The sequence below is a fragment of the Puma concolor genome, chromosome C1 (genome assembly GCF_028749965.1).
Source record: "Puma concolor isolate L17-30 chromosome C1, mPumCon1.1.hap2, whole genome shotgun sequence".
In the NCBI taxonomy this organism is placed as follows: domain Eukaryota; kingdom Metazoa; phylum Chordata; class Mammalia; order Carnivora; family Felidae; genus Puma; species Puma concolor.
In genome coordinates, this window is record NC_141674.1 from 151,217,177 (window position 1) to 151,230,661 (window position 13,485).

Sequence of the window (13,485 nt, forward strand, 5' to 3'; positions counted from 1 at the left end):
AGTCACAGACAGATATTAAGTGCTATCCAGAGAATTCCAATATGGTATCCAGTGATGTCTTTTGGAAGTTTTACTTCCAGAAACTAGGGGAGATGCTGTTTTAGACTTTTTTCTGCCTTGGCTTTCCATGTTATTTCTACTGCACTGTGGAAGCCTGTGATTGGGAAAAACCTCTCTCAGGTGCCTCAACCTAGATTTCCAGTAGGGAGTGGAACTATATCATGGGAAACAAGGGTACCTTTTCTGATCCCAGATGCTCCCAAACTTACCTGGTTTCTTTCTTTAAAAAAAAGTATTTATTTTTATTCTTATAAAATATATATAACATAAAAGTTATCACTTTAACCACTTTAAGGTATACAATTCTGTGTTATTAAGTACATTCAAACTATTGAGCAACCATCACCATTATCCATCTTCAAAACTTTTTCAGTAATTTTAATGAATTCTAGCTGATCAAATATTTCTTTAATCGATTGTGTCTTTGGTATTTTACCTAAAAGGCGTCACAAGTTATAAGCATTTTAACAAATAAATCAGGACCAAAGTCAAGAAATATGTTGTTTTTATAACTGAGGAAAAACAAAGAGTAGAAAAAGTACACACACATACACATACACACACATTCATTCATTCACTCATTCATTCATTTATACTGCTCAGAGACCAGGACATCAGAGCAGACAACAGGGAATAGGGAATTTGAAGATGAATAGGGACAAAGAATTAACTGATAATTAAATTCAAAATAAATTGTATGAGATAAAAATTCACAGTAACTTATTGAAATCATTGCATATGCACTTGTTAGCACTTTATAGAATTTAAGAGGAATCAGAATGTTGGATAGATAATATTATATTTTTTTAAATAACTGTAAAAAGCAAAAAGGATAAGCTTAATTTCCATATCTAGAAAACATATTGGAAAGCATTATAAAAATAATTTTTTTTTATTCTTAGAAAAAAGATACTGACTAATCACCATCAAAGTTTTGACAAGACAAACTTTAGGTGGGTTAATCTGACATATTTCTTTTGACAGTCATTGATCAAGATGATACATGAAATACATTAAAAAATTGTTCATAGCCCTCTTGGAGGGACACAAAATGATTTAAAGTCTGAAAAATGTATTTTTATATGTATCATTGATAAAATACAGTAGGGCAGTTAGTGGTCATCCCGGAGTTGCAAGAATGTTGGGTGATTGGGGCACCTGGGTGGCTCAGTTGGTTAAGTGTCTGACTTTGGCTCAGGTCATAATCTCATGGCTCCTGAGTTCGAGCCCCACGACCGGTTCTGTGCTGATAGCTCAGAGACTGGATCCTGCTTCAGATTCTATGTCTTCCTCTCTCTCTGTCCCTCCTCCACTCATGTTCTGTCTCTCTCTGTCTCTCAAAAATAAATAAACATTAAAAAATTTTTTTAAAAAAGAATATTGGGTGGTTGTTTTTGGGAAACTTGTCTTTGTACTGACTCGATAAGGAGAGAGTAAATTTCATCTGCTGCAGGAGGAATTTAGGCTAACGATTAGAAAAGTCCCTTTTTTTTTTCCTAGCTGTGGAACATTGGAATACATAACCATCAGAAATCATGGAAGCTTATTCTTTGGAACACTGTGACAATATGGGGAATTCTCCTTCCCGATTAATTTAAATGCATAAAAAAATAATATGAAAGATGATACTACTGGGGGTTAAGTTCTAGATTAGAGCTTCAGTTTATTAACACTCTAGATCACAAAATAGAATTGAAAGCACAGATTGCATTCTCAGACCCCCTGGTACCATCACAGTGGTTCTTAGAGGTGAGTGGTCCAGCATGCAGGACCTGGGGCCAACTGATGGGCCACCTAGTTTCACATTTAATGGGGAGAATAAGAGTGCCAGGACATTGAAAGACTGAATGGTGTGAAGGCACCTATAGAAACATATTTGTCTAGAAACTCAAGCATCAAAATTGCTTTGATAAAGTTGAACACTAATCAGAAACTGACAGCACACTGCTCAGTAGAAATAAGTGGAAAGTAATAATAATTAAACACTTCTGCAATACGGGCCAGATATCAGGCAGCATTCTAACCCCTTTATATGCCAATTCTGCAAGGGAAATATAAAGCACAAATATAATGTGGGGTGATAAGTTCTCAGCTTGTGTTGGGGGAAAGATTTGAGAATCTCATTTAAAGAAGTATTAAAATATTTCGGGCCCTGGGGTGGCTCAGTTGGTTTAGCGTCCAATTTCAGCTCAGGTCATGATCTCACAATCTGTGAGTTTGAGCCCCAAGTCAGGCTCTGTGGTGACAGCTCAGAGCCTGGAGCCTCTTCAGATCCTGTGTCTCCCTCTCCCTCTGCCCCTCCCTACGCTCGCACTCCGTCTCTCTCTCAAAATAAAACAAGGACGTAAAAAAATTCAATTAAAAAAATGAAGAAATGTTAAGAGATTTAATTTTTACGGCATTTCACTGAAAGGTTAGAAGTTGTTAATACTGTGTATCTATATTTTAAAAGAAAGAATGAAGCTAATAAAGTGATAGATAGGAAACCAACATAGGAAAAAGGAAACATTTGCAAAAATCTGCTATGTGTCAGACAGCATGTCACTTATTGTTTTGTGACTTACCTTATTTAATCTGCACGATAATCCCTGTAGGTGAGTGTTATTGTCACCATGTGATAGATGGGGAAACTGAAGCTTGGAGCAAATTAGTTGCCATTCAGTTGCTTGAGGTGCCCCAATATCTGGGTCTTTAGGATCCTAAATGATGGGCTCTCTCCCTATGATTTATACTACCTTCTATAGAACAACAGGCATACTGGTGATCAATAAAAGCCTGAGTAGAATAAAAAAGAAATATAATATAATATAATATAAAATTATACTCTCCTATGACTATAGCTATAAGAAAGCACATATGCATTTTGTTCCAGTTATCCATTGCTGAGTAGCAAATACCTTAAAGATAAACAACCATCATTTTAACATGCCCACAGATTCTTCTGGTCAGGAATTAGGCAGGGCATAGTGGAGTTGTCTTTTCTCTCCACCATGTCTGGCTTCTCAGTTTAGAAACTTGAGTGACCGGGAGTGACTGGATCAGCTGGGTCTGGAATCATCTGGAGGCTTCTCTCAGATTCTGGGCACTTGGGCTGGGAGGATTCAGGGTAGGCTCACCTGGAACTATTTACTACAGGCCTTATGCATGGTCTTACCATGTAGTTTGGTTTCGAAGAGGGGCATCCTCTGAGAGAGCATCTGGAGGGTGAGGATGCCAAGAGAACCAGATGGACCTTTTCTAGCCCACCTGTGGAAGTCATGAGGCATCATTTCTGCCTCATTCTATTGACTACCTGTGAGTCACGAAGACCAGCCCAGATCAAGAGAGGGCAACGAGATTCCACCTCTTGATGAGGGAGTGGCAGGGACACGTGCAGAGGAGCAAGTGGAATGGAGATATTGTTGCTATCGCCTTCAAATAAAACAATCTATCACACATTTGATCAGTGATTGGATGAGAACAAGAAAGTACGAACTATTTACCTGGAAGGATTGGAGTGTGTGCGTGTATGTGTGTGTGTGTGTGTGTGTGTGTGCATGTGCCTTTTAAAAATCGCTCTTTTAAAGTGTTTTTGCAAAAACATTTTTAAATAATAAGCATGACCTTTGGAGGTGTGAACGGTTGTAGTCTGAACAGAGACATTGGCTCCACTTTCTGGTCTACGTATCATGCCCTGCAGATAGAAGTGGAAACAGGATGACTTATTTCCTAACCTAAGTTGAACTTAAGAGAAAAAAGGCAAAGGTGTGATGTGGCCTACGGTGGAGGAGGGATGTGGCTTATTTGTCTTTAGGGTTATTACTGTGACTTATTAGAAATGATTTATACTATTGCTCAAAGGATTTAATTTAGATCCAAAGAAATATCCCTGCCTGGCATAGTAAAGTTTGTTAGAAACTCCAATGAGTTTCCTGGAGAAAGATTGTGAAATCTTCCTTTCAACTGTCAGCCCCACTTGAAGATTTGCAAAAATACAATTTAGCCAGGCTGAGCAGGACAAATGACAGCCTGTTGTTAGGCAAACAGCTGTTCTGCCTTAACCTTAGTGAGGGCTGCTGGACTGAGTTTACTATTTCAGAAGAGGCAAGTTTGAACTCAGAGGTAGATTGTTCCTCTCTGTGCTTTGAGTCTAGAATTTTCCTGAATCTTTTAATAAGGACGGTTGAGTTTTGTGGTGTCAGTAAAAGGATTCCCATCTCCTGTGTTTAGAAAAGCACTGCCTAGATTTTGCCCAAATATTAGTTTATGAGTTGAAGTTTTCTCCAAGTCTTGGTAATTTTTGGTGAATTTCTCCTGCTTAGTTATAGCAAGCCAATGTAAATGTGAAATTAAATCCATAGAACTAAATGTGCATGATGAATAGAACTTTGGTCTGTGTTGAGTAGCCTCATTTGGAGTATTACTGAGCTTGAAGAAACAGGGAGTAACCGTCAATGAAAACTCTGTGCTCTGCAGAAGCCAGCCTACATAAATATTTTATTTAGCTGAGATAATAACAGATTCGTAGAGTAACTTATTTTTACTGCTGCAATCAAATATGATTTTATCTATAAACTCCTAACTATATATTTACCTCCAGTGAAGTTAAATAGTTATTTAGACATGTCAAAAAATTAATTTTGCCTTTTAGAACAGAATATGGAATCTAGTTAGTTGGGATCCATAGTTCTCTTTATTGGAAGTGACCATTTTCCCAGTTATGGTGAATAATTTTGCACACAATTTTTCAAAAAATTGCATTTTAGAGTTGATACATACATTATTAATTTTAGAAGTAATTCTTTAGAAACCAAGAGAATTATCTTTTGGAAAAGGCACTGTGGTTTGAGAGTTTCTAAGTGTATGAAATGTAAGAGATGGAGTGTCGTTGTTAAATGCTGGCCTCCCTCACCCTCCTTCATGCCCACCCATGTTTCTGCCCTCCATCTCTTCTTGAAGAAAGAACAAAGGAAAGCAGCTAAATCCCCAGAAGAGAGATCATGCTTGATTACAAGGCAGAAGAGCCTGTCCTTGAGAGTTGTGAGGCAGCCAGGGCTTAGGAATATCCTCTTCATATTTTAAACTTGGATCCGTTCCCAGGTCCAGGCTGCAAAGATGTACTCCAAACCTGTCACTCTGCTCCAAAAAGAACCACTTCAGTGCTACAGGACTTATCAGTCAGTGTTGTCCTCCCTAGCCTTGATCAGCAGAGACCTGGAAATACTAGCTGAACTGAAATGACAGAAAAAGGGGTATTGTCCCCCACTGTAGAGACAGAGGTGGCTTGTTCTCTGGATTCCCACCCAACCTCGAGACTTTTGTACCGTCTTCTTAAAGATGTTGGTGCAAACACACGCCACCACCACCAACACTGACACCACAATGGCCACAACCACAACCACAGCAAAGACGGCTGAGCCCAGGTGCGGAAATGGCACCACCCAACCACTGAGGAACCATCTAGAAGGACACTTTTATGTTTTATTCATGCACGGTCTTAAAATAAAGGTCCTATTTTGATGATTCACTAGAAACTACCAAAGTCGTGAGCATGAGGGCTAATACTGACAGCTGTACTTCTTTTCAAGTAAGACTAATCACATAATTAGTTTTTTTCCCCAACTTCTCTTTACCTCGGATAGATAAAACAATATGAATTCGATTGATGGAAAAATAACAAACAGTAGTAATAGCCAACATGTTTTGAGTAGTGACTGTGCTAAGACTGTGCGTCTACATTTTCTTCTAATATATTAAGAATCGCCACAAGTCTATGAAGTAGGCACTCTTATTATCATCCCATTTTACAGATGAATACTCTAAGGCCTACAGATATTAAGTAAATTGCTTTAAGTCACAAGCCAGTAAGTGGCAGAGCCAAAATTAGACACCAGTTCTGTCTGATTCCCAAACCCAACCTGGTAACTGTCTTGCTGCTCATGGGGTTATGAAGAATGACAACCAAATACAGTGTCATGCTGATGCGGCAAATTCAGAAATTGCTTGGTTCCAGTGATTGACAAAAACAGTTCAACAAAATTCTTATCCATCCAAAACTCCAATTTAAATCATACCGAAGTGATGCCAGGAGGCCAGGGACATTAATTTGACAAATGAGAAGTGTACATTGTCACCCCTGGGCAAGGAAGTATGCTTTCAGAATGGAGTTGCCTATCTTTCAACTAGTTTGAAAATCTCAAGATTTCTGTATTTCCGAGGTTGAACAAAAGCCCAGTTGGGCATACAGAATCAGAACCTAGACTGAAACAATGAGTCATAGCCAATTCAAATAGTCTGTTAATCAGCAAAGGATATACTCCCAGGGTAGAAAATCCCCATTAAAATCTACAACTTATAATAGAAATATTGTCTAAAACTTTTCATAGTCAGAAGGTAATCCTCAGCAAATATTAATTTCTCCAGATGTTGTTGGTAATAAGACCTAACTTTCATTGAGCATTTACTGTGTGCCAGCTACCTTGTTGAGCTTTCTGTGTGTGGACTCATGGAATTTTCACATCAACCCACGAGTAAAAGACTTATTATCTTTTCTAGTTGAAATGGTTTAGGCTTAAAGAAGTTGAAGAACTTGCCCAAGGTCACATGGTATATAGGGAGCTAGACCTGTATGACTCAAGTCCAGTGCTCGTGGTATCATTGTTCTTAGGATTCTGCTGTGTAAAGAGGGCATGCAAGAAGAGAGAATAAGCTGAAGTCAGAAAAGGAAGAGAATTTGCTGCCTCCTCCTTTCTCTTATTTAAGGAGATAATTCTTCAAGAACAGACTTTAGGTTATAGAATTAGGCATCCCTTGGTCACTGATATTCTCCCAGTCTACTAGTGCCTTCCCAGCTCCTCAGCTCCTCTTTCTACCTGTGCAGCTAACGCTATACATTCTACATCCTCACCTGCTCTCTCCCCAGCACCATCATTTCCTTTCCCCCTTGTTTCCCCACAAAGCCTCCAGCCCTGGGCACATCCAGCCCTTGCCGTTGTCTGAACTAAGCCAAGCTGGCTTCCAGGAACTGCTAGAGAAAGTTCTTCCACCAGCTGGTGGTCCCACTCCTCAGTGCAATGTGACATCTTGACTCCTCGCTCCTTGCTCCACACCTCCCACACTCAGTGGGAAAACCTGGAAAACTTCTAAGCCCCCACTCAGCAAATTTATCTCCAAGTAAGTTAGACCTTTTCCATCACATCCCCTACCTCACCCCATATGGACCCACATATTTTTTTCAATATATGAAGTTTATTGTCAAATTGGTTTCCAGACAACACCCAGTGCTCATCCCAAAAGGTGCCCTTCTCAATACGCATCACCTACCCTCCCCTCCCTCCCACCCCCCATCAACCCTCAGTTTGTTCTCAGTTTTTAAGAGTCTCTTATTCTTTGGCTCTCTTCCACTCTAACCTCTTTTTTTTTTCCTTCCCCTCCCCCATGGGTTTCTGTTAAGTTTCTCAGGATCCACATAAGAGTGAAACCATATGGTATTTGTCTTTCTCTGTATGGCTTATTTCACTTAGCATCACACTCTCCAGTTCCATCCACGTTGCTACAAAAGGCCATATTTCATTTTTTCTCATTGCCACGTAGTATTCCATTGTGTATATAAACCACAATTTCTTTATCCATTCATCAGTTGATGGACATTTAGGCTCTTTCCATAATTTGGCTATTGTTGAGAGTGCTGCTATAAACATTGGGGTACAGGTGTCCCTATGCATCAGTACTCCTGTATCCCTTGGGTCAATTCCTAGCAGTGCTATTGCTGGGTCATAGGGTAGGTCTATTTTTAATTTTTTGAGGAACCTCCACATTGTTTTCCAGAGTGGCTGCACCAGTTTGCATTCCCACCAACAGTGCAAGAGGGTTCCCGTTTCTCCATATCCTTGCCAGCATCTATAGTCTCCTGATTTGTTCATTTTGGCCACTCTGACTGGCGTGAGGTAATATCTGAGTGTGGTTTTGATTTGTATTTCCCTGATGAGGAGCGACGTTGAGCATCTTGTCATGTGCCTGCTGGCCATCCGGATGTCTTCTTTAGAGAAGTGTCTATTCATGTTTTCTGCCCATTTCTTCACTGGATTATTTGTTTTTCGGGTGTGGAGTTTGGTGAGCTCTTTATAGATTTTGGATACTAGCCATATGGACCCATATTTTATGGGAAGAAGTGAAACTTCTTGTTCCTCATCCCATAAACCTGGTAAATTTTATAGATGGCAGTCAAAATCTTGGAGATGAGTGAGATTTCTCCAGTGTACAGTAAGAAGCTAAGAGAACTCAGGATAGAAGTTGGCATTTATTATATGGCCATAGGAACAAAGACAGTAAAGGAACAGAGAGGAGAATGTCAGGGGAGGAATCCAGGAGTAGGTGGTGTTAGGGAAGCCAGCAAACGAATGGAGTGTTAAATTCCACAGTGTTAAATGCTGCAGAAGGGTCAACTTAATAATTGAAATTCAACTGTTAGATGTCATGATGAGAGGTTCAGCAAGGTAATCCTCAGTGATTGACAGGGACAAGGGATTCAAGGTCAGAAGCCATGGGCTGAAGGACAAATGGTAGAAGATATTAGGAAAATAGTGAATGTAGAACACTCTTTGCATTTATGGAAGTATTGAGGCTTCTATCATACTTTCTTTGCCTGGTCTATGGTGCCTTCTTTACCTAGCTCCTATTCTACATGATTTGCCAATCTTATGGGGAAAGCACTAGAACATCTTTTAAGATGCCTTGTGGTAAACAAAGAAATATATGGAAGAACCCATAGATGAGTGTAGGCCTGGGAAGAATTATTTTCATTTTGGAAAATAGGAACGACTTGTACATTATCAGTTAATCAGTAACAGTCTACTGAGTGTTTCAGCTAAGCACTGTGAAGGGCAGGGCCCTTGGCCTCATGGGGTGAAAGCCCATTGGGAACAGGAGACACTAAATGAATAATTTTAAACAATTAAGTAAACAATTATGAGGCAAACAATGAAATATCAGGTGCTCCAGGAATATAGAACAATGATGCCTAGGGTTTGAGGAGGGATAAATAGAAGCTGGCCAAGTGAAAGGAATGGTGGAGTGAAGACAACATTCAAGCATACTTTAAAACCCATGCAAAGGCCCTGAGGTAAGAAAACACATGGAACGTACTTGGAAGCAGTAGGAAGTGCCATGTGACTAGAGCACAGAAAGAGGGGAGTTGTTGAGATGAAGCTGGAGATGGAGATAGAAGTGATGCAGGAAATGTGGGTCCAGCTACAGGGAAGTTCACAGAGAAGGTAAGGGTGGAAATCAGGATGGGGAAGGGGATAATTACCCTAGAAGTTCCCACAGAAATCAGAAACAAAATTCTGACTGCTGCTAGGTGACCCCAGATGGGTTTTCCAGAGGTGCTTCCAACATAACAAAAATGGAAATGATCTCTTCCCTTTATGACATTCCTCTTCTAAGCTTTTCTCCCTTCCATTCCCTATCCCAACCCCAGCTTTTGGCCTTGTATTCTCCTTCCTGGTAAATGAGACCAACCGTTGACCAAGATGTCTAGTTTAGAAAGTCATAAACCTGGAGGTGATGTTACTGTAAACTCCTAGTAACACTCATCTACTTCATATGATCAGTTCCTAAGTCCTGACAAGTCTACAGTCCTAACGGCTTTCAAATCTGTCCCCTCCACTCCATCTCCAGAGACACTATCCTGGTTCAGTCTCTCAGTTTCTCTTACTTGGACCATTATAACAGCCTCCCAGTCCTTCTTCCTGTCTCCAATACATCAAGTACACAGCTGCCAATGTAGCCTTTTTAATATTCAAATATATGGATGTGAGACATCCAAAAGAGAAAAAAAACCCAACTTTTGATATTTTCCCCATTGTCTATAAAATCCAAATTCCTTAGCTTAGCACATGTGTCTTTTGGGGTCTGGAACTCTTCAACATCATCTCTTGTTTTGCTACCTCGCACATATTTCAGAGCTGCTTGCAATCTCTCCACTTATGCACATCAGCCTGGGAATCCTCTCTTCGGCATATCTATGTGCTAATCCCAAATCATCCTCAAGGTCAAGTGTTACTTCCTCCAGAATGTCTCCCCTGTCCTTCCCTCCCCAGGCAGGTTTTGGTCCTTCCTCTGTGCTCTCATAGCGTCATGTGCATGCAACTACCGTATCACTTATCAAACACTGACCGTCACAATTGTGGGTGTGCTCCCTGTTGCTTCTCCCTAAATGTGTATTTTAGAGATAGGAACTGGCTGAAACTGTTAATTTTCAAATTCCAGGAACCCAGCACAGTGCCTGGGATAAGGCAGATACTCAACACGGATAATGAATTGAATCTATTTCTTTGGCAGTTAGCTAAGAATAGGAGCTATATATAAATTTTTTAAAAAAAATTTAAATTTATTTTTGACAGAAAGAGAGAGAGAGAGACAGAGCACGAGTGGGGGAGGGGCAGAGAGAAAGGGAGACACAGAATCTGAAGTAGGCTCCAGGCTCTGAGCTGTCAGCACAGAGCCCGATGCGGCCCGAACTCACGGACCGCGAGATCATGACCCGAGCCGAAGTCAGATGCTCAACCGACTGAGCCACCCAGGCGCCCCAGGAGCTATATATAAAATTTTGCTGGGGGCACCTGGGTGGCTCAGTCGGTTGAGCGTCCGACTTCAGCTCAGGTCATGATCTCGCGGTCGGTGAGTTCTGGCTCCGCATCGGGCTCCGCGACGGGCCCTGTGCTGACAGCTCAGAGCCTGGAGCCTGCCTCGGATTCTGTGTCTCCCTGTCTCTCTGACCCTCCCCCAGTTGTGCTCTGTTTCTGCCTCTCAAAAATAAAAAAAAAAACTAATAAAAAAAATTATAAAAAAAAATTCTGCTGGAGTCCCCCCAAATTCTAGCAATGGGACAGCTTTGAGATTTTGAATTAGAAGTCAGGTTATTCAGGAATTATACCTCATTCACCTGAGTTGTAAGTACATCATATCAACAACTGAGAACCTTATGCAGCAGCCTGTTGTAATTTGATGCATTTAATTTTTTTATTATAACCTCCCCACCCCAGGTCAAAACAGATTATAAAGGTAATATAAATTTCAAAAGACAGTTGTGTTGGTCATGGATGGTTGTGATTCTCCTCCTCTTTCATACCCTGATTTTGTTCATTTTGTTCAGGTGGCAATGCGCCCAGAGGAAAAAAAAAATCAGTGTCCCTTCCACCTAGGATTACTCATATAACAAAGCCCCGACTAATGAAAATAAGCAGGAATAGTACATGTCTTTTGATATTTGTGTTTCTTCTTCATTCCTTTCTTCTCCATTCAGTGCTGGAGTAGAATAGCCATCTTAAGAGCACAAGACAACAATTGTGGAAGGAAAGTATTTGCCCTGAAGGAAAGATTCACTGTTCTGTGAGCAAAATAAGATCCTACTTGTTTCAGCACCTATTTGTGGAGTGTCTTATGTTCACGGCCAAACCTAATTCCTAACTGATAGAATAATAAATGTTAGAAGTAGGAGAGAAATATGAGGCAAAGGGAAAGAAAACGGGTCCAGGAACCTAAAATAGAACAGGAATGTATTTAATACAAAAAGTATGTACTGTGAAGTGCTATGTGCTTTCCACGGGTAGGCGGTGTATTTGTTTCTAAGATATCTAGAAGACAATTGGAAGAGGGAAATGTGGTCAGTTATCTGTATAAGAGCAAAAGCAAACTTACTCAGAAGATGATATTGAATTTCAATAGCAAGACAAAATAGATATTTCTTTCCAAGGCTCCTTATTAAAGGAACAGCATGGCATAATCAACAATGTCCTTGTCAACATCCTTAGAGGAACAACGGTCTCTGGGTGGTTCTAACAAATGATGGTCTTATCCAAAGTGCAGTGAACCAAAACAATTAGAATATTTAGACAAATAATAGGCTACACATCATTCAGGCAATCCTCCATAGATAGGCTTTCTTGAATGTTTTTAAGTTCATCCCATTAAAAATCTGTTGAAAACTATAGGCCTTCAAAATTTTAAATGTACAGTTGACCCTTGCATGATACAAAGGGTCAACGTGATTCTGACCTCTTGCACAGTTGAAAATCCACATATAACTTTTGACTTCCCCACAAAAATTAACTACTAATAGCCTACCATTGATTGGAAACCTTACTGGTAACATAAACAGTTAACACATATTTTGTATGTGATATATATTATGTGCTGGATTCTTACAATAAAGTAAGCTAGAGAAAAAAGTTATTAAGAAAATCATAAAGAAGAAAACATACAGTGACAGGACTGTGCTGTAAAAACAAAAACAAAAACAAAAACAAACCCTGTATAAGTGGATCTGCACAGTTCAAACCCATGTTGTTCAACAGTCAGCTGCAGTTTCAAGTTATAGACATTTAAGGATTTGAATGTCCTAGGCTAAAACCCCAGCTCCAACCTGGGATTTTTTAATATATCTAATAGTAGTGAGGACTTACTTTACAACATGAATACGCTGCCATACAAGCAGGGTAACAAACTGTCCTGGTTTGCCCAGGACTAAGGGGTTTTCTGAGATGCAGAACTAATAGCACTAAAACCAGGGCAGTCCCAGGTAAACTACTATAGTTGGTCATTTATATGTAAGTGCAGGATCATATACCTTGATAGCTAGACAAGTTACTCTCTCCCTCTCCCTCTCCCTTGCTCTCTGTTATAGAGGTAAGAAGACTTTTTTCTATGAAAATTGAGGGTTTCACAAGGATATTTGCCTGAATTCATGGTCACCTCTGATACCAAGGGACTCTCACAGGAAGAACCAAGTCTTCATCAAAATAAATTTTGAATCTACCCCAATGAGCAAATTAATGGACAAACATGTTCCCCAAATCGAAACCCTTTTTGTAAAGCTCTAATAATAGGATTCAGTACTCATCTTGATGGCTTTTTATGTCCCCAGAAACACAGTCACAGTTTTTTGGTATACCTCCTAGAGTAAATCTTTTGCAAAACATATTCCAAAGTAACTGGATGGGGAGAATTTCTATGTGGAAATAAGTAGCCATAAAGCTGTTACAAGTTGGAGAGAATCATAAAAAAAAAATACAACTTTGGTTGCAGAATGGTTGATTTGAGGTTTTTGAATCATTGAGGTCCTTCTTTGTGGTAGTATTGCAGAGCAGGGCTAATTTTTATTACAGTTACCAGTCGACTCTCATATGAAAACCATGTTACCAGGCGTAAAGAAATTGTTAACTTTATAATCTAATGGGAAGACTGGCCCTCAAAATCTGGATAAGCAACAAAAAACAGTTACCATATTAGTCAAGAAGCCAAAATCAGTCATTATTTTACCCATTTGGCAATTATTAACTGTCCAGTCAGGAGAGCTTCCTCCCTTCCTTCCCTCACAGGCAGTAGTATTTTTTTTCTTCCCATTTTTTGAAAGTAGAAAGTTCTTATAAAATTCTGAAGAGGCAT